The sequence below is a fragment of the Lolium perenne genome, chromosome 7, assembly GCF_019359855.2.
Source record: "Lolium perenne isolate Kyuss_39 chromosome 7, Kyuss_2.0, whole genome shotgun sequence".
NCBI classification, from domain to species: domain Eukaryota; kingdom Viridiplantae; phylum Streptophyta; class Magnoliopsida; order Poales; family Poaceae; genus Lolium; species Lolium perenne.
This window is the reverse complement of record NC_067250.2, coordinates 192,181,093-192,206,034: the sequence shown is the minus strand read 5'-3', so window position 1 is coordinate 192,206,034 and position 24,942 is coordinate 192,181,093. Positions and strand designations below refer to the sequence as shown.

The following is a 24,942-nucleotide window of genomic DNA, read 5'->3' as shown; positions in this document are numbered from 1 at the left end:
ATCATGATAAATCACCCTTACTTCAGACAAGACGAACATGCATAGCAACTCACATGATATTCAACAAAGGTAATAGTTGATGGCGTTCCCAGAAACATGGTTACCGCTCAACAAGCAACTTATTAAGAAATAAGATACATAAGTACATATTCAATACCACAATAGTTTTTAAGCTATTTTCCCATGAGCTGTATATTGCAAAGACAAAGAATGAAATTTTAAAGGTAGCACTCAAGCAATTTACTTTGGAATGGCGGAGAAATACCATGTAGTAGGTAGGTATGGTGGACACAAATGGCATAGTTTTTGGCTCATGGATTTTGGATGCACGAGAAGTATTCCCTCTCAATACAAGGCTTAGGCTAGCAAGGTTGTTTGAAGCAAACTCAAGTATGAACCGGTACAGCAAAACTTACATAAGAACGTATTGCAAGCATTATAAGACTCTACATTGTCTTCCTTGCTGTTCAAACACCTTACCAGAAAATATCTAGACTCTAGAGAGACCAATCATGCAAACCAAATTTTAACAAGCTCTATGTAGTTCTTCATTAATAGGTACAAAGCATATGATGCAAGAGCTTAAACATGATCTATATGAGCACAACAATTGTCAAGTATCAAATTATTCAAGATATTATACCAATTACCACATGTAGCATTTTCCGTTTCCAACCATATAACAATTAACGAAGCAGTTTCAACCTTCGCCATGAACATTAAAAGTAATGCTAAGAACATATGTGTTCATATGCAACAGCGGAGCGTGTCTCTCTCCCAAACAATGAATGCTAGGATCCGATTTTATTCAAACAAAAACAAACAGATGCTTCAAGTAAAGCACATAAGATGTGACGGAATAAAAATATAGTTTCACTAGAGGTGACCTAATAAGTTGTCGATGAAGAAGGGGATGCCTTGGGCATCCCCAAGCTTAGATGCTTGAGTCTTCTTGAAATATGCAGGGATGAACCACGGGGGCATCCCCAAGCTTAGACTTTTCACTCTTCTTGATCATATTGTATCATCCTCCTCTCTTGACCCTTGAAAACTTCCTCCACACCAAACTCAAAACAAACTCATTAGAGGGTTAGTGCATAATAAAAAAATCACATATTCAGAGGTTACATAATCATTCTTAACACTTCTGTACATTGCTCAAAGCTACTGAAAGTTAATGGAACAAAGAAATCCATCAAACATAGCAAAACAGGCAATGCGAAATAAAAGGCAGAATCTATCAAAACAGAACAGTCTGTAAAGACGAATTTTTTAGAGGCACTTAACTTGCTCAGATGAAAATGCTCAAATTTAATGAAAGTTGCGTACATATCTGAGGATCACTCACGTAAATGTGCACCCCTGCAGGGTTATGAATAACCTTTGAAAGGGGAGAAGAGAGCGACATCTCTATCTCTATTGATCATCATATTGTATCCACCAATCTTCATCATCTCGAACCACTATCCTCGGATCACCCCCTCAACACCCGGAGAAGGTGTCCGTAAACACACATTGGTTGCCAAGTTTTACGATTAGGTTAAAGTTCTCTATGATCTCCACGTCCGTTCCCAAGTCGTCCATAACCGTGGACACGGCTTTTCGAAAAGATTCATAACCCTGCAGGGGTGCACAACTTTACCCACACGTGCCAACCGACTCTTAATGCCAAATTATTAGCTCTCTTCCTTGGAAAGCCGGCAGAGGGTGGTCGACCACGACCTTTACCTTGCTGTCACCGAGACCATGAGTCACGCGCTAAGGATTGTTCCGCCGTAACGGGTCAAGTCCCGAAGTCGGTCCTTAACGATGTGAGGCGAGGTGGGTTTCCCCAGAGGCCGCAACCCCCAGCCACCACGGCCACGCTTACCTACCTGTTATGTACCTTTAACCCCCAAGCAAAATGCAATGCATATGACCAGGTAACGCGCAAACTATGTGACTCATGGAATCTACTAGGCAAGTTAGTGAGTCGAGAGGGTACCATAATAGGGCCTCGTGTGGTTGTACGCTCGGTCTTGGTTCAAGAGGCGAGAACTCGGTTCCTAGGGTCGGCAGAAACGAAACAACCCACCACATCCCAATGTGGCCTCTCGTCTGAGCCTTTAACCATGTTTAACAACATCTCTATACTTACCACGTCAACCTGTCATGCTAGTTTCATTTCATTGTAAGGCTCCAGTCCGAAGACCAGAGCAGTAGCGTAACAAACTAAGCATGGCTAAGCATAAAGAGATAAAGGCTCTCGCGACGCACACATGCCAAACCTAGTTATGCTAGGAGCAGTGGATCAGGGTATCGAGGCTACAAAGGTCGGACATGCAACAGATAGGGTAACTCTATCTATCGATAAAAGACAGTTGAATCGTATGTGATATGTAGGAACCACAGATAAAAGCATTTGAAAATCATAGATGAACCAGGTTAGGGCTTGCCTTTGTCCCTGACAAACCAATATGGATCTTCGGGGATCCCATGCTTGACTTGTTCGTCGGAGGATGAGTATTGATCTTCGGTGTTGTTGATCTTCGTCGTCTCAGACTCGTGCTCTATCGATCGCGAAGAAGCAAATACTATAAAGAGAGAAATAACATTCAACACATGGCATCGATGCAATGCGCATACAAAGATGATGATATGTCATATTAATGGAATTGAATAAACCCTAGGTGCATCGTCAATTTAAAGGGGTTCCGGCATCGGACCCCGACATATGAGAGGGGTTCTTTTAGGTTTTCGCTATATTTGCAAATTTAATTGTTGCAATGATGTATGAATTACTTCTAAACTTGTAGAGAATGTTTTTCTGAACATTTCGGTATATTATACATCTTTTTCTGAGTTAATATGAAAAAGATATGGATTATACAGATTTCTGAAATTGATAAATATTAAAAACAGAAAAAGAAAAGGCTTTAATGCGTCATGCTGACGTCATGCTGACGTCAGCACGACCTTGAGCTCTCAGGTCGACCAGCAATCGGCCGATTGAGGCCGAAATTGGGCGCGTGCGTGGGGGCATCGGACTCAGCTCGACGTGGCGAGCCAAAAGGTGGTGGCGCCGCCCGCGAATGGTCGCCGGAGCGACCACGGCGGTGATGGCCGGCGGCCGAGCTCGCAGGCTCGCGTGGCGGCGGCGGTAGGGAGCGAGAGGGAGAGGGCCAGGGGCACGGGGAGGACCAGGGGCTCACCCTGAGCACGCCGGCGAAGACGGCGTCGCCGGAGGTGGCCGGAATCGCCGGCGACGGCGGAGGCCTGCAGCTCGGGCTCCCGGCCAAATCGGCCGATTCCGGCGCCTCCGCTTGCGGGGCTTGGCTGAGGAGGACGGGGGCGACGCGGCGGAGCTGATGGTGGCGTCGGCTTGGCGCGGGGAGGCTCGAGCAGCGGCGACGGCGAGCGGCGGAGCTAGGGTTTCGGCGCGCTGCGAGAAGAGAGAGGGAGGAGGCGCGCGAGGGGGAAAGAGATAGGGACGAGGGGAGGCGTGCGGGAGGCTCTCCAGACGTCGTCCTCATCCGCGGGCGAGCAGGAGGTGGCCGGCGTCGGCCTCCCTGCGCAAGGCACGCAGCTGCTGCGTGGCAGAGGAACAAGACAAGGGCGATTTGCCCACAACCCCCTGCCTTTTCCTATTTTCTCTGAAAACTTTAAAACAGCACTAAAACAAATCATTTTGATAGTTTTACAACCTTTTGGAGATCCAAAATTGACTCAAATATTTTAGGGGAAAAATTGTGTGGCCTTCCTAATAATAGTTGAAAGTCCACATATTTTTATTTTGGGGTTTTCAAACATTTGAACTCATTTCAAAAAGACAAAGACTTGCACAAACCTAGGGTTTCCATTTTAATTTATTTGCAAATTTTTCCTAATGCATTTTATATGATGCTCATGATGCACAAACACCTCCTAATTAGGGTTTAGCAAAACAGGGATGTTACAACTCTACCCCCCTTACAAGAATCTCGTCCCCGAGATTCCTAAGGTAGGAAAAGAGAAGGTAACAAGAACTACACCGGTCTTCAACGAGCTTGTTGATACCACGCCGATCTTCTTTGTTGATGAAGTTCATCCACGACACCATGAAGAACTCTTCATTTGCTCTCTTCACCCTAAAGGAAAGAGGGAATAACTCTGGACGGTGGATCTTTACAAAGATCGAGTATCTCATGGTCAACTCATGGAAGGAGTGTTCAGAAACAACGTTTGAGCTGACAAACATGAAACACGTCAAGGTAACGGAGGAGACCGAAGAAGTTTCAAATTTGGTAGGCAATTGATCCACGCTTGAGAAGAATACAAAGGAACAAGGTAGCGAAGACTTAAATTGCCTTTGATACCATGACGTGGCACTTTTAGAAAGGGTGACTCGTAGAAACATAGAAGATCACCAACCAGAGCTACTTCGAATATAAGAATCATAGTCACTCTTTTGGTAAGGGTACATGAAATGATTGTTGTCAACTCAAAAGGCTAGGGCCTAGATGACTGATGAATTCACACAACGTGTGAATTGACTAGAATTTCAGGTATCAACCAACGGAAAGGGAAGGGTACTGGCTAGGGAAGTGACAATGATCAACGGGGAGTGGAATTTCTCCGAACGAAGTTGTTGTCACCGAAGAAATGATTTTGAGGGATTGACCAAGAGACATTTAGCAACTCTGCTTATAATGTTCTCCTTGATGTTCTAGCCACCAATATTAGGCTATTGACTAGCCTTCAATAGGTCATCAAGCGAAGGTCAAGACTTTGGAATTGAAAAGATGCTATGAGGGCAACTCCTAGAATGAGTCACATAAGATCCTTATGGAGAGTGGTTATTCTTGATGATTCAAGAGATTATGACATTAGGCCTTCCGACTAATTGTGTTAACCACGACATCAATCTTGTCGGAGTTACAAAGAGACCTATCCCAAAAATCCTTGAAAACGCTAACCATCATTGCCGCTTGAGATTCACTTAGGTTAGGTGTAATTATTCTTTTGGACTCAGATATGTTCGAATGTAAATTTGCAACAGTTGCCACCAAGGTAAAGTCGCTAGATTCTCAAGAAATGGACCATAATATCAAGCTCCAAAGGATTGAGCTAGATTGCGCAATACATGTGGTTGCGACTGCAAAGACAATTGCATGCATATGAACTTGCAATGTAACAAAAGTGAGTCCTGGTGGGGACATCATAGAAGATATTGAAGCTATTAAGCTTCTTCGCTTTCTTGAACAAACCAGTCAGTGGCTTAGCGTGCATAGAGGAATTTTTCGAGACGATGGAGGTGACAACCTTCCATCTTAAGAATATCCCGCACATGCATGACCGACTTGCGATGATTCCCGAGGAAAGGAAAGGGAACTCTACTCGGATCCACGGCGACATCTTTCAGCAAATGCACGTGAACCATTGTAGGTTACTTCCAGCATCTAGAACACATACTTCATGATAACACAAAGATGGTTCTAAAAAAAATTCCAACAGAGTGCCAAACGTACAATATGAACCTCTTTAAACATGGAGGAAATAAGAATACCATCGATGGGCTCAACAACAAACTTATCAAAATACTTCAATGAGGGACTCATATTCTATAAGAACTCGGCAGAGGTATTGGTCAGACCAAAGGACATGAAGCTATACTCAGACGAGACACCATGAGTATAAACATCATCAAGATAGTCCTTGGAACTGAGTTTGATTTGACGATAGCCCAACCTCATATCAAATATGGGGAAGATAGCATATCCACAAAGGGGATACTTTCTGACTTCAACACAAACAAGACTAGACATCTCTTTATGAAGGAACAAAGTTGGATATCTTTAACTCTCCAAGTTGTTGATTAATTAAGCTCAACCAGCTAGTCCAAGGTTATCCAGCACGGTTCTTGGAGAAAGGAGTAGTTCATGGAACTAACTTACTCATGAACTCGATAACACGGTCATGTGACAACATGGCGATACTTCTAGAAAGACATCCAGAATATCACGAACCACCGGTATATCACTGAATTCAAGAGGGAAACTTTCTTTACAAAGAAACACAATATGGTCTTGAGAGCTTTGGCATGGACCTAACTCTTTGACCGAAGATGTGCGCCTGAACGAATGGACTTGGCAACACAATCAAACTTCGCTTAGTAATTAGCGAACCAATCATGCTAAGAATGACGCAAACATCCTTGGATTTCAAAGCAATTAGGATTGCTAAGAATCTCAGATGCCCACATCAATAAGTACACCCCAACATTCCCAAGCACAGACAGCTCGGAGGAAGGGCGAGTAAAGATATGTAAGAGAATCACTTCATCAATAAGGCCATGAGACTTAGCACGACCCCATGATATAAAAGAGGGTGATACTCCAAGGTAGAACAGAACAGAAGCTAACGAGGCCTCTTAATCTGCGGGGTTTGTTTCTCCTGACATACCGAAATGGAGTTCTTGATGAACCAAAAGAGAAATTTACACTGGAGACACCAATGAACATTTACACTTGGTTGCTAACTAGCAGACAAAGGTCGAAAAGTAACTAAAGAAGAAGAACACGATCAGGATCAGAATTCCTGAGAAGTAGATGCACAAGATAACACTTTTGTGAAACTCATGCTGAAAAGGGAGGTGTGGCAGAGTCACAGACATAGATACGAGACTCACAAAGAGCACTCTTGTCGTGATCCATTTGGTTCAATGAGAGAACCTCTGCGATAACTAATGGAAGGGAAAGACCTTTATTGCCGTAGTTCAACCCGACAATAACCATAAGCTTGAAGGATAGCTTCATTTGAATTTAGCTCGCCCGATGTAATGTTTGAACATTAACACCGGTGTTCAACAGAATGGATCTTGGGTTAAAGGCCAGCTTCATGTACTAAGATTTGCATACTAGAATCCAGCACAATCGGGGACCTTCGGTTCAAGTCCAAGGGTTAAAACCCGAGAAAGAAGTAACCACTAGATGAGTGACACAGAGGACACTGCTAAGGTAGTGATCATTGTGTAGCATCTAGAAGCAATGCATAGCTTCTGAAGTACCCAAGAAAATAAAAAGGAGGCATACAAGGCGAAAGGAAACCTCGAAACAAAGAACAGAATGATGTGGAACCCACAAAATAGAGAGATCATGATGGAGAGGAATCTCTCTGTTGAAACAAAACAAAACAGAGAGGAAGCACAGAACACACACAACTGAAATTATGATTGAATGATAGCTCTCTCTTGAAGCAAGAGAAAGAAAGAAAACTCGAAACACACGCACACAGATTCTCTAGAGTCGTGCAAACTTAACAATAGGTCAACTGGTTAAGAAACGACCTGCCCTTGAGGCACCTAAGTTTGAAAGACTAGAAGAGATAGAAAAACTTCAAAATCAACACAAGGTAAGGTACCTTAGAATTAGAGCGATACCAGATAAGGAGTAAAAAGAATCCTAATCAGATTTTCGCAAATACTTTTAGCTTTCAAATAGTTTTCACAAACACTAGACTCAACATCGACTAGTAGAAAGGGTTTCCTACAGGCAGTCCTGCTCTGATACCAAAACCTGTGGCACCCTCGGGATCAGGGTTAGACAAATACCAGATCTTCGTCCGACATAAGCCTAACCTTGAGCTCGAGAGACTACAGTGAGAGAATCGGTAACACAACAGTGACTCTACGACTCAAAAGAATATATTACAACTCTTAGAAGAGTAAGATCCAAATTATTACACGCAGAGGTCACTGACCCAACATTCAACAAGCAACGGAAGCAAATTATGTTATTCTAAATAACAAGATAGCAAAGGGCTTAAGAAGCCATAACATAAAGCGACGTCCCAGCCCATAAGTCGCAGGCTGCTGCCTGGGAACTCCAAACTAACCATCGATGTTAACGTAGAAACCACCTTCGGCTGTAGCGACTTCATCTGAAACAAAAGCATGCAAAGCTGAGTACAGGGACTCAGCAAGACTTAGTACAACCTTTTAGCAAAGCGGGTATGCAGGCTTTCTGGTAGGTCTTCTTTTGCGTAAAGCCAGTTTTCCTTTGCAAGATAAGAGAGAAGAGAAGCTCGACTACTCAGAACCTTTGAAAGGGGATAAGAGAGCGACATCTCTATCTCTATTGATCATCATATTGTATCCACCAATCTTCATCATCTCGAAACACTATCCTCGGATCACCCCCTCAACACCCGAAGAAGGTGTCCGTAAGCACACATTGGTTGCCAAGTTTTACGATTAGGTTCATGTTCTCTATGATCTCCACGTCCGTTCCCAAGTCGTCCATAACCGTGGACACGGCTTTTCGAAAAGATTCATAACCCTGCAGGGGTGCACAACTTTACCCACACGTGCCAACCGACTCTTAATGCCAATATATTAGCTCTCTTCCGTGGAAAGCCGGCAGAGGGTGGTCGACCACGACCTTTACCTTGCTATCGCCGAGACCATGAGTCACGCGCTAAGGATTGTTCCGCCGTAACGGGTCAAGTCCCGAAGTCGGTCCTTAACGATGTGAGGCGAGGTGGGTTTCACCAGGGACTCTAACCCAAGCCACCTCGGCCACGCTTACCTACCTGTATGCTATGCACCTTTTCACAAACATTTTCAATGCATATGTCCAAATAACGCGCAAACTATGTGACTCATGGAATCTACTAGGCAAGTTAGTGAGTCGAGAGGGTACCATAATAGGGCCTCGTGTGGTTGTACGCTCGGTCTTGGTTCAAGAGGCGAGAACTCGGTTCCTAGGGTCGGCAGAAACGAAACAACCCACCACATCCCAATGTGGCCTCTCGTCTGAGCCTTTAATCATGTTTATCATTATCATCTCTATACTTACCACGTCAACCTGTCATGCTAGATTCATTTCATTGTAAGGCTCCAGTCCGAAGACCGGAGTAGTAGCGTAACAAACTAAGCATGGCTAAGCATAAGAGATAAAGGCTCTCGCGACGCACACATGCCAAACCTAGTTATGCTAGGAGCAGTGGATCAGGGTATCGAGGCTACAAAGGTCGAACATGCAACAGATAGGGTAACTCTATCTATCGATAAAAGACAGTTGAATCGTATGAGATATGTAGGAACCACAGATAAAACATTTCGAAAACATAGATGAACCAGGTTAGGGCTTGCCTTGTCCCTCAGCCGACGAGTACTGTTCTTCGGTAGTGTTGACGTCGGTCTCCGGCTCAGATCCTATCACGAAGAACCAAATACCGGAAAGGGAAACAAACATTCACGACATGGCATAATGCAATGCGCATACAATATGAATGACATGTCATGTTAAAGTAATTAGGAAAACCCTAGGTGCATCATCAAATTAAAGGGGTGCCGACATCGGACACCGCCATATGAGAGGGTTCGGTTAGGGTTTCACTACATTTGCAAGTTTTAATTGTTGCAATGATGTATGAAATACTCATAAACATGCAGGGTTCATTTTTCTGAACAATTTGATATAAAATACATTATTTTCCGAATTATAAATAAAACAGAAAATAAAAAAGGGTGGGCTGATGTCATGACGACGTCAGCATGACGTCATCCAGGCCATGGCCGGCCAGGTTGGCCACGGGGATGGCGCTGCAGGGCGCCAGGGGCAACGCGGGCACGCGCGTTCGATGCGCGGGAGTAGGGCAAACCAAAAGAGGGCGGCGCCGCCCTCCAATGGCCGCCGGAGGCCTGTCTCCGACGAGCCCGAGCGGCGGGGCGGGCAGGCGCGCGACGCGGCGGTGCTACACGGCGAGCTAGGGCGAACGGCGGGCACCACGGGGACCAGCATCTCACCGTGAGCACGCCGGTGAAGACGGCGTCGCCGGAGGTGGCCGGACGGCGGAGAAATCGGCGACGAACGGTGGTGGCGGCGTCGGGACGAAGCCCAATTGGCGGCGTAGAGGGCTCCCGGCGGCTGCCGCTTGGCTGAGGAGGAAGAGGGGGTCGAGGCGGAGCTCCTGGCGGTGGCGGCCCGGCGTGGGGAGGCGCGGAACGGCGGCGACGACGAGCTGGCCGAGCCTAGGGTTTGGCCGGCGAGCGCGCAGAGAGGAGGGGAGGAGAGAAGAGGCGAAATGGGGGTTCTCCCCCTGGCGGCGGCGAGGCCTTATAGGCGGCCAGGGGCGGCGGGGGCCATCCAGGCCGCCGGCAGCATCGACGGCGCGGGGCGCGCCAGGCAGCTGCCTGCCTGCGTGGAAGAAGAAGGGGGTTTTCTAAAAACCCCCCTAGATTTTTGGGATTTCTCTGGAAAAAGAAAAACAGGGTAGATTTTGATGGTTTTAGGGTGTTTTGACCCAAAATTTGAGGGTCTTTTGGCACAAAATTTTGTTAAAGCAAAACTACAACAATTTGCAACATTGTTTCAAACTATTTTAGTGCAAAGTTTCTCAAATTAATGCAAATGCATGCAATGCACATGAACAAACCTTCATTTATTTAACTAGCAAAGTTGATGCCATTTACAACTCTACCCCCTTACAAGAATCTCGTCCCCGAGATTCCTAAGTTTTAGAAAAGAAGGCAGGGTACTCAGATCGGAGACGATCTTCTCGTTCCCAGGTTGCTTCTGACTCAGAGTGATGAGACCACTGAACTTTCAGGAATTTGATAGTTTGACGCCGAGTTTTACGCTCAGCTTCATCAAGGATACGGACAGGATACTCTCGGTAGGTTAGATCCTCTTGGAGATCAAGTGTTTCGTGATCAACACCACGGATGGGATCTTTGAAGCAACGTTTGAGTTGGGAGACATGGAAGACGTCATGAACTTCAGGAAAAGTTGGAGGGAGTTCCAACTTGTAGGCAAGTGTACCTCGTTTTGCAAGGACGCGGAAAGGACCAACATAGCGAGGAGCTAGTTTGCCTTTTATACCGAAACGATGGACACCTCTTAAAGGAGTGACTCGAAGATAAGCTTGCTCGCCAACTTCATAGCGAACTTCTTGATGATGACAATCGTAATTGCTCTTTTGACGAGACTGAGCAGCTTTCAAACGCTCTCGGATAATGCCAACTTGATCTTCTGCTTCCTTGATCATGTCCGGTCCAAAGAACTGTCTTTCACCGGTTTCTGACCAATTCAGAGGGGTTCGACATTTCTGTCCATATAGAGCTTCAAAAGGCGCCATGCCCAGGCTAGATTGAAAACTGTTGTTATAGGAGAATTCAGCAAATGGAAGGCACTTTTCCCAATTCTTGCCGAAGGATATAACACAGGCCCTGAGCATGTCTTCAAGGATTTGATTCACCCTTTCGGTTTGACCACCAGTTTGAGGATGATAGGCCGTGCTGAAGGAAAGATTTGTCCCCATGGAGTTTTGAAGGCTTTCCCAGAATTTCGAGGTAAACAAGCTTCCACGATCAGAGATGATCTTCTTCGGAACACCGTGAAGAGAGACTATCCGGGATATATAGAGATCTGCTAGTTGACTAGCACGAATACTTTCCCGAACAGGAAGAAAATGAGCAACCTTGGATAGACGATCCACCACTACCCATATGGCATCATTTCCCTTTGGAGTTTTGGGAAACCTGTGGCACCCCCGGGATCATGGTTAGACAAATACCAGATCTTCATCTGACATAAGCCTAACCTAGAGCTCGAGAGACTACAGTGAGAGAATCGGTAACACAACAGTGACTCTACGACTCCAAGAAGTAATACAAGCTCATAACTGAGCGAAGAATCAAAACATTACAAGCAGAGGTCACTGACCTGACATACATCAATCAACGGAAGCGAAGTTATGCTATTCTAAATAGCAAGATAGCAAAAGGCCTAAGAGGCCAGGAGCATAACGGCGACGTCCCAGCCGATAGATTCCAGGCTGCCACCTGGGAACCCCAAGCTACTCGTCGATGTCGACTAGAAACCACCATCTGTTGGAGCGACTTCGTCTGAAACAAGAGCATGCAAAGCTGAGTACAGGGACTCAGCAAGACTTAGTACAACCTTTTAGCAAAGCGGGTATGCGGGCTTTATGTGGAGCTTCTTTTGCGTAAAGCCAGTTTTCCTTTAATAAACAAGAGGGAGAAGAAGCTCGACTACTCAGAACCTTTGAAAGGGGAGAAGAGAGCGACATCTCTATCTCTATTGATCATCATATTGTATCCACCAATCTTCATCATCTCGAACCACTATCCTCGGATCACCCCCTCAACACCCGGAGAAGGTGTCCGTAAACACACATTGGTTGCCAAGTTTTACGATTAGGTTAAAGTTCTCTATGATCTCCACGTCCGTTCCCAAGTCGTCCATAACCGTGGACACGGCTTTTCGAAAAGATTCATAACCCTGCAGGGGTGCACAACTTTACCCACACGTGCCAACCGACTCTTAATGCCAAATTATTAGCTCTCTTTCTTGGAAAGCCGGCAGAGGGTGGTCGACCACGACCTTTACCTTGCTGTCGCCGAGACCATGAGTCACGCGCTAAGGATTGTTCCGCCGTAACGGGTCAAGTCCCGAAGTCGGTCCTTAACGATGTGAGGCGAGGTGGGTTTCCCCAGAGGCCGCAACTGACCACCACGGCCACGCTTACCTACATTATGTACCTTTAACCCCCAAGCAAAATGCAATGCATATGACCAGGTAACGCGCAAACTATGTGACTCATGGAATCTACTAGGCAAGTTAGTGAGTCGAGAGGGTACCATAATAGGGCCTCGTGTGGTTGTACGCTCGGTCTTGGTTCAAGAGGCGAGAACTCGGTTCCTAGGGTCGGCAGAAATGAAACAACCCACCACATCCCAATGTGGCCTCTCGTCTGAGCCTTTAACCATGTTTAACAACATCTCTATACTTACCACGTCAACCTGTCATGCTAGTTTCATTTCATTGTAAGGCTCCAGTCCGAAGACCAGAGCAGTAGCGTAACAAACTAAGCATGGCTAAGCATAAAGAGATAAAGGCTCTCGCGACGCACACATGCCAAACCTAGTTATGCTAGGAGCAGTGGATCAGGGTATCGAGGCTACAAAGGTCGGACATGCAACATATAGGGTAACTCTATCTATCGATAAAAGACAGTTGAATCGTATGTGATATGTAGGAACCACAGATAAAAGCATTTGAAAATCATAGATGAACCAGGTTAGGGCTTGCCTTTGTCCCTGACAAACCAATATGGATCTTCAGGGATCCCATGCTTGACTTGTTCGTCGGAGGATGAGTATTGATCTTCGGTGTTGTTGATCTTCGTCGTCTCAGACTCGTGCTCTATCGATCGCGAAGAAGCAAATACTATAAAGAGAGAAATAACATTCAACACATGGCATCGATGCAATGCGCATACAAAGATGATGATATGTCATATTAATGGAATTGAATAAACCCTAGGTGCATCGTCAATTTAAAGGGGTTCCGGCATCGGACCCCGACATATGAGAGGGGTTCTTTTAGGTTTTCGCTATATTTGCAAATTTAATTGTTGCAATGATGTATGAATTACTTCTAAACTTGTAGAGAATGTTTTTCTGAACATTTCGGTATATTATACATCTTTTTCTGAGTTAATATGAAAAAGATATGGATTATACAGATTTCTGAAATTGATAAATATTAAAAACAGAAAAAGAAAAGGCTTTAATGCGTCATGCTGACGTCATGCTGACGTCAGCACGACCTTGAGCTCTCAGGTCGACCAGCAATCGGCCGATTGAGGCCGAAATTGGGCGCGTGCGTGGGGGCATCGGACTCAGCTCGACGTGGCGAGCCAAAAGGTGGTGGCGCCGCCCGCGAATGGTCGCCGGAGCGACCACGGCGGCGATGGCCGGCGGCCGAGCTCGCAGGCTCGCGTGGCGGCGGTGGTAGGGAGCGAGAGGGAGAGGGCCAGGGGCACGGGGAGGACCAGGGGCTCACCCCGAGCACGCCGGCGAAGACGGCGTCGCCGGAGGTGGCCGGAATCGCCGGCGAACGGCGGAGGCCTGCGGCTCGGGCTCCGGCCAAATCGGCCGATTCCGGGCGCCTCCGCTTGCGGGGCTTGGCTGAGGAGGACGGGGGCGACGCGGCGGAGCTGATGGTGGCGTCGGCTTGGCGCGGGGAGGCTCAGAGCAGCGGCGACGGCGAGCGGCCGGAGCTAGGGTTTCGGGCGCGCTGCAGAAAGAGAGAGGGAGGAGGCGCGCGAGGGGGAAAAGAGATAGGGACGAGGGGGAGGCGTGCAGGAGGCTCTCCAGGACGTCGTCCTCATCCGCGGGGCGAGCAGGAGGTGGCCGGCGTCGGCCTCCCTGCGCAAGGCACGCAGCTGCCTGCGTGGCAGAGGAAGAAGACAAGGGCGTTTTGCCCAAAACCCCCTGCCTTTTCCTATTTTCTCTGAAAACTTTAAAACAGCACTAAAACAAATCATTTTGATAGTTTTACAACCTTTTGGAGATCCAAAATTGACTCAAATATTTTAGGGGAAAAATTGTGTGGCCTTCCTAATAATAGTTGAAAGTCCACATATTTTTATTTTGGGGTTTTCAAACATTTGAACTCATTTCAAAAAGACAAAGACTTGCACAAACCTAGGGTTTCCATTTTAATTTATTTGCAAATTTTTCCTAATGCATTTTATATGATGCTCATGATGCACAAACACCTCCTAATTAGGGTTTAGCAAAACAGGGATGTTACAACTCTACCCCCCTTACAAGAATCTCGTCCCCGAGATTCCTAAGGTAGGAAAAGAGAAGGTAACAAGAACTACACCGGTCTTCAACGAGCTTGTTGATACCACGCCGATCTTCTTTGTTGATGAAGTTCATCCACGACACCATGAAGAACTCTTCATTTGCTCTCTTCACCCTAAAGGAAAGAGGGAATAACTCTGGACGGTGGATCTTTACAAAGATTGAGTATCTCATGGTCAACTCATGGAAGGAGTGTTCAGAAACAACGTTTGAGCTGACAAACATGAAACACGTCAAGGTAACGGAGGAGACCGAAGAAGTTTCAAATTTGGTAGGCAATTGATCCACGCTTGAGAAGAATACAAAGGAACAAGGTAGCGAAGACTTAAATTGCCTTTGATACCATGACGTGGCACTTTTAGAAAGGGTGACTCGTAGAAACATAGAAGATCACCAACCAGAGCTACTTCGAATATAAGAATCATAGTCACTCTTTTGGTAAGGGTACATGAAATGATTGTTGTCAACTCAAAAGGCTAGGGCCTAGATGACTGACGAATTCACACAACGTGTGAATTGACTAGAATTTCAGGTATCAACCAACGGAAAGGGAAGGGTACTGGCTAGGGAAGTGACAATGATCAACGGGGAGTGGAATTTCTCCGAACGAAGTTGTTGTCACCGAAGAAATGATTTTGAGGGATTGACCAAGAGACATTTAGCAACTGTGCTTATAATGTTCTCCTTGATGTTCTAGCCACCAATATTAGGCTATTGACTAGCCTTCAATAGGTCATCAAGCGAAGGTCAAGACTTTGGAATTGAAAAGATGCTATGAGGGCAACTCCTAGAATGAGTCACATAAGATCCTTATGGAGAGTGGTTATTCTTGATGATTCAAGAGATTATGACATTAGGCCTTCCGACTAATTGTGTTAACCACGACATCAATCTTGTCGGAGTTACAAAGAGACCTATCCCAAAAATCCTTGAAAAACGCTAACCATCATTGCCGCTTGAGATTCACTTAGGTTAGGTGTAATTATTCTTTTGGACTCAGATATGTTCGAATGTATATTTGCAACAGTTGCCACCAAGGTAAAGTCGCTAGATTCTCAAGAAAAACAAGGTGTCGTGGATGAACTTCATCAACAAAGAAGATCGGCGTGGTATCAACAAGCTCGTTGAAGACCGGTGTAGTTCTTGTTACCTTCTCTTTTCCTACCTTAGGAATCTCGGGGACGAGATTCTTGTAAGGGGGGTAGAGTTGTAACATCCCTGTTTTGCTAAACCCTAATTAGGAGGTGTTTGTGCATCATGAGCATCATATAAAATGCATTAGGAAAAATTTGCAAATAAATTAAAATGGAAACCCTAGGTTTGTGCAAGTCTTTGTCTTTTTGAAATGAGTTCAAATGTTTGAAAACCCCAAAATAAAAATATGTGGACTTTCAACTATTATTAGGAAGGCCACACAATTTTTCCCCTAAAATATTTGAGTCAATTTTGGATCTCCAAAAGGTTGTAAAACTATCAAAATGATTTGTTTTAGTGCTGTTTTAAAGTTTTTAGAGAAAATAGGAAAAGGCAGGGGGTTTTGGGCAAAACGCCCTTGTCTTCTTCCTCTGCCACGCAGGCAGCTGCGTGCCTTGCGCAGGGAGGCCGACGCCGGCCACCTCCTGCTCGCCCCGCGGATGAGGACGACGTCCTGGAGAGCCTCCTGCACGCCTCCCCCTCGTCCCTATCTCTTTTCCCCCTCGCGCGCCTCCTCCCTCTCTCTTCGCAGCCGCGCAAACCCTAGCTCGGCCGCTCGCCGTCGCCGCTGCTCGAGCCTCCCGCACCAAGCCGACACCACCATCAGCTCCGCCGCGTCGCCCCCGTCCTCCTCAGCCAAGCCCCGCAAGCGAGGCGCCCGACCGGCCGATTTGGCCGGAGCCCGAGCCGCAGCCTCCGCCGTCGCCGGCGATTCCGGCCACCTCGGCGACGCCGTCTTCGCCGGCGTGCTCAGTGAGCCCTGGTCCTCCCCGTGCCCTGGCCCTCTCCTCTCGCTCCCTACCACCGCCGCCACGCGAGCCTGCGAGCTCGGCCGCCGGCCATCGCCGCCGTGGTCGCTCCGGCGACCATTCGCGGGCGGCGCCACCACCTTTTGGCTCGCCACGTCGAGCTGAGTCCGATGCCCCCACGCACGCGCCCAATTTCGGCCTCAATCGGCCGATTGCTGGTCGACCTGAGAGCGCAAGGTCGTGCCGACGTCAGCATGATGACGTCGCATGACGCATTAAAGCCTTTTCTTTTTCTCGTTTTTAATATTTATCAATTTCAGAAATCGTATAATCCATATCTTTTTCATATTAACTCAGAAAAAGATGTATAATATACCGAAATGTTCAGAAACATTCTCTACAAGTTTAGAAGTAATTCATACATCATTGCAACAATTAAATTTGCAAATATAGCGAAAACCTAAAAGAACCCCTCTCATATGTCGGGGTCCGATGCCGGAACCCCTTTAAATTGATGATGCACCTAGGGTTTATTCAATTCCATTAATATGACATATCATCATCTTTGTATGCGCATTGCATCGATGCCATGTGTTGAATGTTATTTCTCTCTTTATAGTATTTGCTTCTTCACGATCGATAGAGCACGAGTCTGAGACGACGAAGATCAACAACACCGAAGATCAATACTCATCCTCCGACGAACAAGTCAAGCATGGGATCCCCGAAGATCCATATTGGTTTCTCAGGGACAAAGGCAAGCCCTAACCTGGTTCATCTATGATTTTCAAATGCTTTTATCTGTGGTTCCTACATATCACATACGATTCAACTGTCTTTTATCGATAGATAGAGTTACCCTATCTGTTGCATGTCCGACCTTTGTAGCCTCGATACCTGATCCACTGCTCCTAGCATAACTAGGTTTGGCATGTGTGCGTCGCGAGAGCCTTTATCTCTTTATGCTTAGCCATGCTTAGTTTGTTACGCTACTGCTCTGGTCTTCGGACTGGAGCCTTACAATGAAATGAAACTAGCATGACAGGTTGACGTGGTAAGTATAGAGATGTTGTTAAACATGGTTAAAGGCTCAGACGAGAGGCCACATTGGGATGTGGTGGGTTGTTTCGTTTCTGCCGACCCTAGGAACCGAGTTCTCGCCTCTTGAACCAAGACCGAGCGTACAACCACACGAGGCCCTATTATGGTACCCTCTCGACTCACTAACTTGCCTAGTAGATTCCATGAGTCACATAGTTTGCGCGTTACCTGGTCATATGCATTGCATTTTGCTTGGGGGTTAAAGGTACATAACAGGTAGGTAAGCGTGGCCGTGGTGGCTAGGGGTTGCGGCCTCTGGGGAAACCCACCTCGCCTCACATCGTTAAGGACCGACTTCGGGACTTGACCCGTTACGGCGGAACAATCCTTAGCGCGTGACTCATGGTCTCGGCGACAGCAAGGTAAAGGTCGTGGTCGACCACCCTCTGCCGGCTTTCCAAGGAAGAGAGCTAATAATTTGGCATTAAGAGTCGGTTGGCACGTGTGGGTAAAGTTGTGCACCCCTGCAGGGTTATGAATCTTTTCGAAAAGCCGTGTCCACGGTTATGGACGACTTGGGAACGGACGTGGAGATCATAGAGAACTTTAACCTAATCGTAAAACTTGGCAACCAATGTGTGTTTACGGACACCTTCTCCGGGTGTTGAGGGGGTGATCCGAGGATAGTGGTTCGAGATGATGAAGATTGGTGGATACAATATGATGATCAATAGAGATAGAGATGTCGCTCTCTTCTCCCCTTTCAAAGGTTCTGAGTAGTCGAGCTTCTTCTCCCTCTTGTTTATTAAAGGAAAACTGGCTTTACGCAAAAGAAGCTCCACAGAAAGCCCGCATACCCGCTTTGCTAAAAGGTTGTACTAAGTCTTGCTGAGTCCCTGTACTCAGCTTTGCATGCTCTTGTTTCGCATTTAAGTCGCTCCAACAGATGGTGGTTTCTAGTCGACATCGACGAGTAGCTTGGGGTTCCCAGGTGGCAGCCTGGAATCTATGGGCTGGGACGTCGCCGTTATGCTCCTGGCCTCTTAGGCCTTTTGCTATCTTGCTATTTAGAATAGCATAACTTCGCTTCCGTTGATTGATGTATGTCAGGTCAGTGACCTCTGCTTGTAATGTTTTGATTCTTCGCTCAGTTATGAGCTTGTATTACTTCTTGGAGTCGTAGAGTCACTGTTGTGTTACCGATTCTCTCACTGTAGTCTCTCGAGCTCTAGGTTAGGCTTATGTCAGATGAAGATCTGGTATTTGTCTAACCATGATCCCGGGGGTGCCACAGGTTTGTGACTTCCCTGATGTCTTTCCGGAAGAATTACCTGGCATGCCACCTGATCGAAGCGTGGAGTTTGTCATCGAGCTGGTTCCTGGAACTGCTCCTGTATCTCGACGTCCTTATCGTATGCCTCGAGAAGAGTTGGTTGAACTGAAGAAGCAGTTGGAAGAGTTAGAAGGGAAAAGATACATCCAACCTAGTACTTCTTCTTGGGGATTTCCTGCACTCTTTGTCAAGAAGAGGGATACCAATGTTCCGCGTCTGGTTGTTGATTACCGCCCGCTCAACGCAGTAACCATCAAGAACAAGTATCCTCTACCTCGAATCAATGATCTTTTTGATCAATTGAGTGGTGCCTGATCTTTTCCAAGATGGATTTGAGATCAGGCTACCATCAAATCAAAATCCGAACGGAGGACATTCCAAAAACGGCGTTCATGACTCGTTATGGTCTTTACGAGTACACCGTCATGTCCTTTGGCCTCACAAATGCTCCAGCCACTTTTATGCGGCTCATGAACTCAGTGTTTATGGAGTATCTTGACAAATTCATCATTATCTACATTGATGATATTCTGGTCTACTCCAAAACCGAAGAAGAACACACTGAACACTTGCGTTTGGTGCTGACAAAGCTTCGTGAACATCGTCTCTATGCCAAGTTTTCTAAATGTGAGTTCTGGCTACAAGAGCTCATCTTTCTTGGCCATGTGGTCTCTGCAAAAGGTGTTGCAGTCATTCCAGATAAAGTTCAATCCGTTCTTGACTGGAAGACTCCTAAGTCAGCCAAAGAGATTCGGAGTTTTCTTGGATTGGCGGGTTATTACCGTCGATACATCGAGAATTTCTCCAAGATTGCCAAACCAATGACTGATCTTCGAAGAAAGATAAGAAGTTTGAGTGGTCAGAAAAGGCTGAAGAAAGTTTTCAGACAATGAAAATAAAGCATACAACCTCACCGTAACTTGTCCTTCCAGACACAAGCAAAGACTTTGTCATCTTCTGTGATGCATCTCTTCAAGGGCTCGGATGTGTGTTGATGCAAGATGGCCATGTAGTGGCTTATGCCTCTCGACAATTGAAGCCACATGAGCTCAATTATCCAACTCATGATCTAGAGCTTGCAGCTGTGGTCCATGCTCTTAAGCAATGGCGACCTTACCTTTACGGTAATCGTTGCGAGTTATACTCGGATCATCAAAGCCTGAAGTATCTCTTTACCCAACCGGATCTGAATCTTAGGCAGACAAGATGGTTGGAACTCATCAAGGACTATGATTTGGGTCTTAACTATCAGCCCGGCAAAGCCAACGTCGTTGCTGACGCGCTAAGTCGGAAGTCATATTGCAACAATCTGATGCTCAAGCAATGTCAACCTGCCCTCCATGAGGAATTTGCAAGACTCAATCTTGAAGTTGTTCCTCAGGGATTCCTTGCCAACTTAGAGGTGAAATCCTCTCTTGAAGACCAGATCAAAGACGCTCAGAAGCGTGATTTGGGTATCACTAAGATCAAAGAGAACATTGCTAGCGGAGATGCTAAATGTTTCTCCGTCAACGATCAAGGTGTTGTCTACTTTGGTAACCGCTTGGTGGTGCCGAAGAAAAAGAATCTGAGAGAGCTTATCCTCCGAGAAGCTCATGAGTCTCCTCTTTCTATTCATCCTGGAAGTACAAAGATGTATCAGGATCTTCGCCAAAGGTTTTGGTGGACACGGATGAAAAGAGAAATTGCTCGCTTCGTAGCTGAATGCGACGTTTGCCGTCGTGTGAAAGCTGAGCATCAAAGACCAGCTGGTACTCTTCAACCTATATCAACTCCTGAATGGAAATGGGATGAAATTGGCATGGATTTCATTACCGGACTTCCCAAAACTCCAAAGGGAAATGATGCCATATGGGTAGTGGTGGATCGTCTATCCAAGGTTGCTCATTTTCTTCCTGTTCGGGAAAGTATTCGTGCTAGTCAACTAGCAGATCTCTATATATCCCGGATAGTCTCTCTTCACGGTGTTCCGAAGAAGATCATCTCTGATCGTGGAAGCTTGTTTACCTCGAAATTCTGGGAAAGCCTTCAAAACTCCATGGGGACAAATCTTTCCTTCAGCACGGCCTATCATCCTCAAACTGGTGGTCAAACCGAAAGGGTGAATCAAATCCTTGAAGACATGCTCAGGGCCTGTGTTATATCCTTCGGCAAGAATTGGGAAAAGTGCCTTCCATTTGCTGAATTCTCCTATAACAACAGTTTTCAATCTAGCCTGGGCATGGCGCCTTTTGAAGCTCTATATGGACGGAAATGTCGAACCCCTCTGAATTGGTCAGAAACCGGTGAAAGACAGTTCTTTGGACCGGACATGATCAAGGAAGCAGAAGATCAAGTTGGCATTATCCGAGAGCGTTTGAAAGCTGCTCAGTCTCGTCAAAAGAGCAATTACGATCGTCATCATCAAGAAGTTCGCTATGAAGTTGGCGAGCAAGCTTATCTTCGAGTCACTCCTTTAAGAGGTGTCCATCGTTTCGGTATAAAAGGCAAACTAGCTCCTCGCTATGTTGGTCCTTTCCGCGTCCTTGCAAAACGAGGTACACTTGCCTACAAGTTGGAACTCCCTCCAACTTTTCCTGAAGTTCATGACGTCTTCCATGTCTCCCAACTCAAACGTTGCTTCAAAGATCCCATCCGTGGTGTTGATCACGAAACACTTGATCTCCAAGAGGATCTAACCTACCGAGAGTATCCTGTCTGTATCCTTGATGAAGCTGAGCGTAAAACTCGGCGTCAAACTATCAAATTCCTGAAAGTTCAGTGGTCTCATCACTCTGAGTCAGAAGCAACCTGGGAACGAGAAGATCGTCTCCGATCTGAGTACCCTGCCTTCTTTTCTAAAACTTAGGAATCTCGGGGACGAGATTCTTGTAAGGGGGGTAGAGTTGTAACAGACCAACTTTGCTAGTTAAATAAATGAAGGTTTGTTCATGTGCATTGCATGCATTTGCATTAATTTGAGAAACTTTGCACTAAAATAGTTTGAAACAATGTTGCAAATTGTTTTAGTTTTGCTTTAACAAAATTTTGTGCCAAAAGACCCTCAAATTTTGGGTCAAAACACCCTAAAACCATCAAAATCTACCCTGTTTTTCTTTTTCCAGAGAAATCCCAAAAATCCAGGGGGGTTTTTAGAAAACCCCCTTCTTCTTCCACGCAGGCAGGCAGCTGCCTGGCGCGCCTCGCGCCGTCGATGCTGCCAGCGGCCTGGATGGCCCCCGCCGCCCCTGGCCGCCTATAAGGCCTCGCCGCCGCCAGGGGGAGAACCCCCATTTCGCCTCTTCTCTCCTCCCCTCCTCTCTGCGCGCTCGCCGGCCAAACCCTAGGCTCGGCCAGCTCGCCGTCACCGCCGTTCCGCGCCTCCCCACGCCGGGCCGCCACCGCCAGGAGCTCCGCCTCGACCCCCTCTTCCTCCTCAGCCAAGCGGCAGCCGCCGGGGAGCCCTCTACAGCGCCAATTGGGCTTCGTCCCCGACGCCGGCCACCACCGTTCGTCGCCGATTTCTCCGCCGTCCGGCCACCTCCGGCGACGCCGTCTTCACCGGCGTGCTCACGGTGAGATGCTGGTCCCCGTGGTGCCCGCCGTTCGCCCTAGCTCGCCGTGTAGCGCCGCCGCGTCGCGCGCCTGCCCGCCCCGCCGCTCGGGCTCGTCGGAGACAGGCCTCCGGCGGCCATTGGAGGGCGGCGCCGCCCTCTTTTGGTTCGCCATGCTCCCGCGCATCGAACGCGCGTGCCCGCGTTGCCCCTGGCGCCCTGCAGCGCCATTCCCGTGGCCAACCTGGCCGGCCATGGCCTGGATGACGTCATGCTGACGTCGTCATGACATCAGCCCACCCTTTTTTATTTTCTGTTTTATTTATAATTCGGAAAATAATGTATTTTTTATCAAATTGTTCAGAAAAATGAACCCTGCATGTTTATGAGTATTTCATACATCATTGCAACAATTAAAACTTGCAAATGTAGTGAAACCCTAACCGAACCCTCTCATATGGCGGTGTCCGATGTCGGCACCCCTTTAATTTGACGATGCACCTAGGGTTTTCCGAATTACTTTAACATGACATGTCATTCATATTGTATGCGCATTGCATTATGCCATGTCGTGAATGTTTGTTTCCCTTTCCGGTATTTGGTTCTTCGCGATAGGATCTGAGCCGGAGACCGACGTCAACACTACCGAAGAACAGTACTCGTCGGCTGAGGGACAAGGCAAGCCCTAACCTGGTTCATCTATGTTTTCGAAATGTTTTATCTGTGGTTCCTACATATCGCATACGATTCAACTGTCTTTTATCGATAGATAGAGTTACCCTATCTGTTGCATGTTCGACCTTTGTAGCCTCGATACTCGATCCTTTGCTCCTAGCATAACTAGGTTTGGCATGTGTGCGTCGCGAGAGCCTTTATCTCTTATGCTTAGCCATGCTTAGTTTGTTACGCTACTACTCCGGTCTTCGGACTGGAGCCTTACAATGAAATGAATCTAGCATGACAGGTTGACGTGGTAAGTATAGAGATGATAATGATAAACATGATTAAAGGCTCAGACGAGAGGCCACATTGGGATGTGGTGGGTTGTTTCGTTTCTGCCGACCCTAGGAACCGAGTTCTCGCCTCTTGAACCAAGACCGAGCGTACAACCACACGAGGCCCTATTATGGTACCCTCTCGACTCACTAACTTGCCTAGTAGATTCCATGAGTCACATAGTTTGCGCGTTATTTGGACATATGCATTGAAAATGTTTGTGAAAAGGTGCATAGCATACAGGTAGGTAAGCGTGGCCGAGGTGGCTTGGGTTAGAGTCCCTGGTGAAACCCACCTCGCCTCACATCGTTAAGGACCGACTTCGGGACTTGACCCGTTACGGCAGAACAATCCTTAGCGCGTGACTCATGGTCTCGGCGATAGCAAGGTAAAGGTCGTGGTCGACCACCCTCTGCCGGCTTTCCACGGAAGAGAGCTAATATATTGGCATTAAGAGTCGGTTGGCACGTGTGGGTAAAGTTGTGCACCCCTGCAGGGTTATGAATCTTTTCGAAAAGCCGTGTCCACGGTTATGGACGACTTAGGAACGGACGTGGAGATCATAGAGAACATGAACCTAATCGTAAAACTTGGCAACCAATGTGTGCTTACGGACACCTTCTTCGGGTGTTGAGGGGGTGATCCGAGGATAGTGTTTCGAGATGATGAAGATTGGTGGATACAATATGATGATCAATAGAGATAGAGATGTCGCTCTCTTATCCCCTTTCAAAGGTTCTGAGTAGTCGAGCTTCTCTTCTCTCTTATCTTACAAAGGAAAACTGGCTTTACGCAAAAGAAGACCTACCAGAAAGCCTGCATACCTGCTTTGCTAAAAGGTTGTACTAAGTCTTGCTGAGTCCCTGTACTCAGCTTTGCATGCTTTTGTTTCAGATGAAGTCGCTACAGCCGAAGGTGGTTTCTACGTTAACATCGATGGTTAGTTTGGAGTTCCCAGGCAGCAGCCTGCGACTTATGGGCTGGGACGTCGCTTTATGTTATGGCTTCTTAAGCCCTTTGCTATCTTGTTATTTAGAATAACATAATTTGCTTCCGTTGCTTGTTGAATGTTGGGTCAGTGACCTCTGCGTGTAATAATTTGGATCTTACTCTTCTAAGAGTTGTAATATATTCTTTTGAGTCGTAGAGTCACTGTTGTGTTACCGATTCTCTCACTGTAGTCTCTCGAGCTCAAGGTTAGGCTTATGTCGGACGAAGATCTGGTATTTGTCTAACCCTGATCCCGAGGGTGCCACAGGTTTTGGTATCAGAGCAAAGACGAGAGAGTATGTGTCACGTCTGATATGACATATCAAACAGGGATGTACATGATCCTCTTTTTTTTTAGAACCATCTTTGTGTTATCATGAAGTATGTGGTCCCAGCCTGGTTCCTACATATTGCATACGATTCTTCGCTGGTTCATACAAGTTTTACCTTAGGAATCTCGGGGACGAG

The 24,942-nt window shown here is 46.7% G+C and overlaps 1 long non-coding RNA gene across 1 annotated transcript in view; it reads left to right on the top strand.

Moving 5' to 3' along the window:
• LOC139834144 (uncharacterized) overlaps positions 1–24,613 on the top strand; it is a 56,026-nt gene extending 31,413 nt beyond the window's left edge. Inside the window, exon 2 of the long non-coding RNA XR_011749542.1 lies at positions 24,379–24,613. This is a non-coding gene — a long non-coding RNA (uncharacterized lncRNA). The remainder of the gene's footprint in view (positions 1–24,378) is intronic.
• The last annotated feature ends 329 nt before the right edge of the window (positions 24,614–24,942 follow it).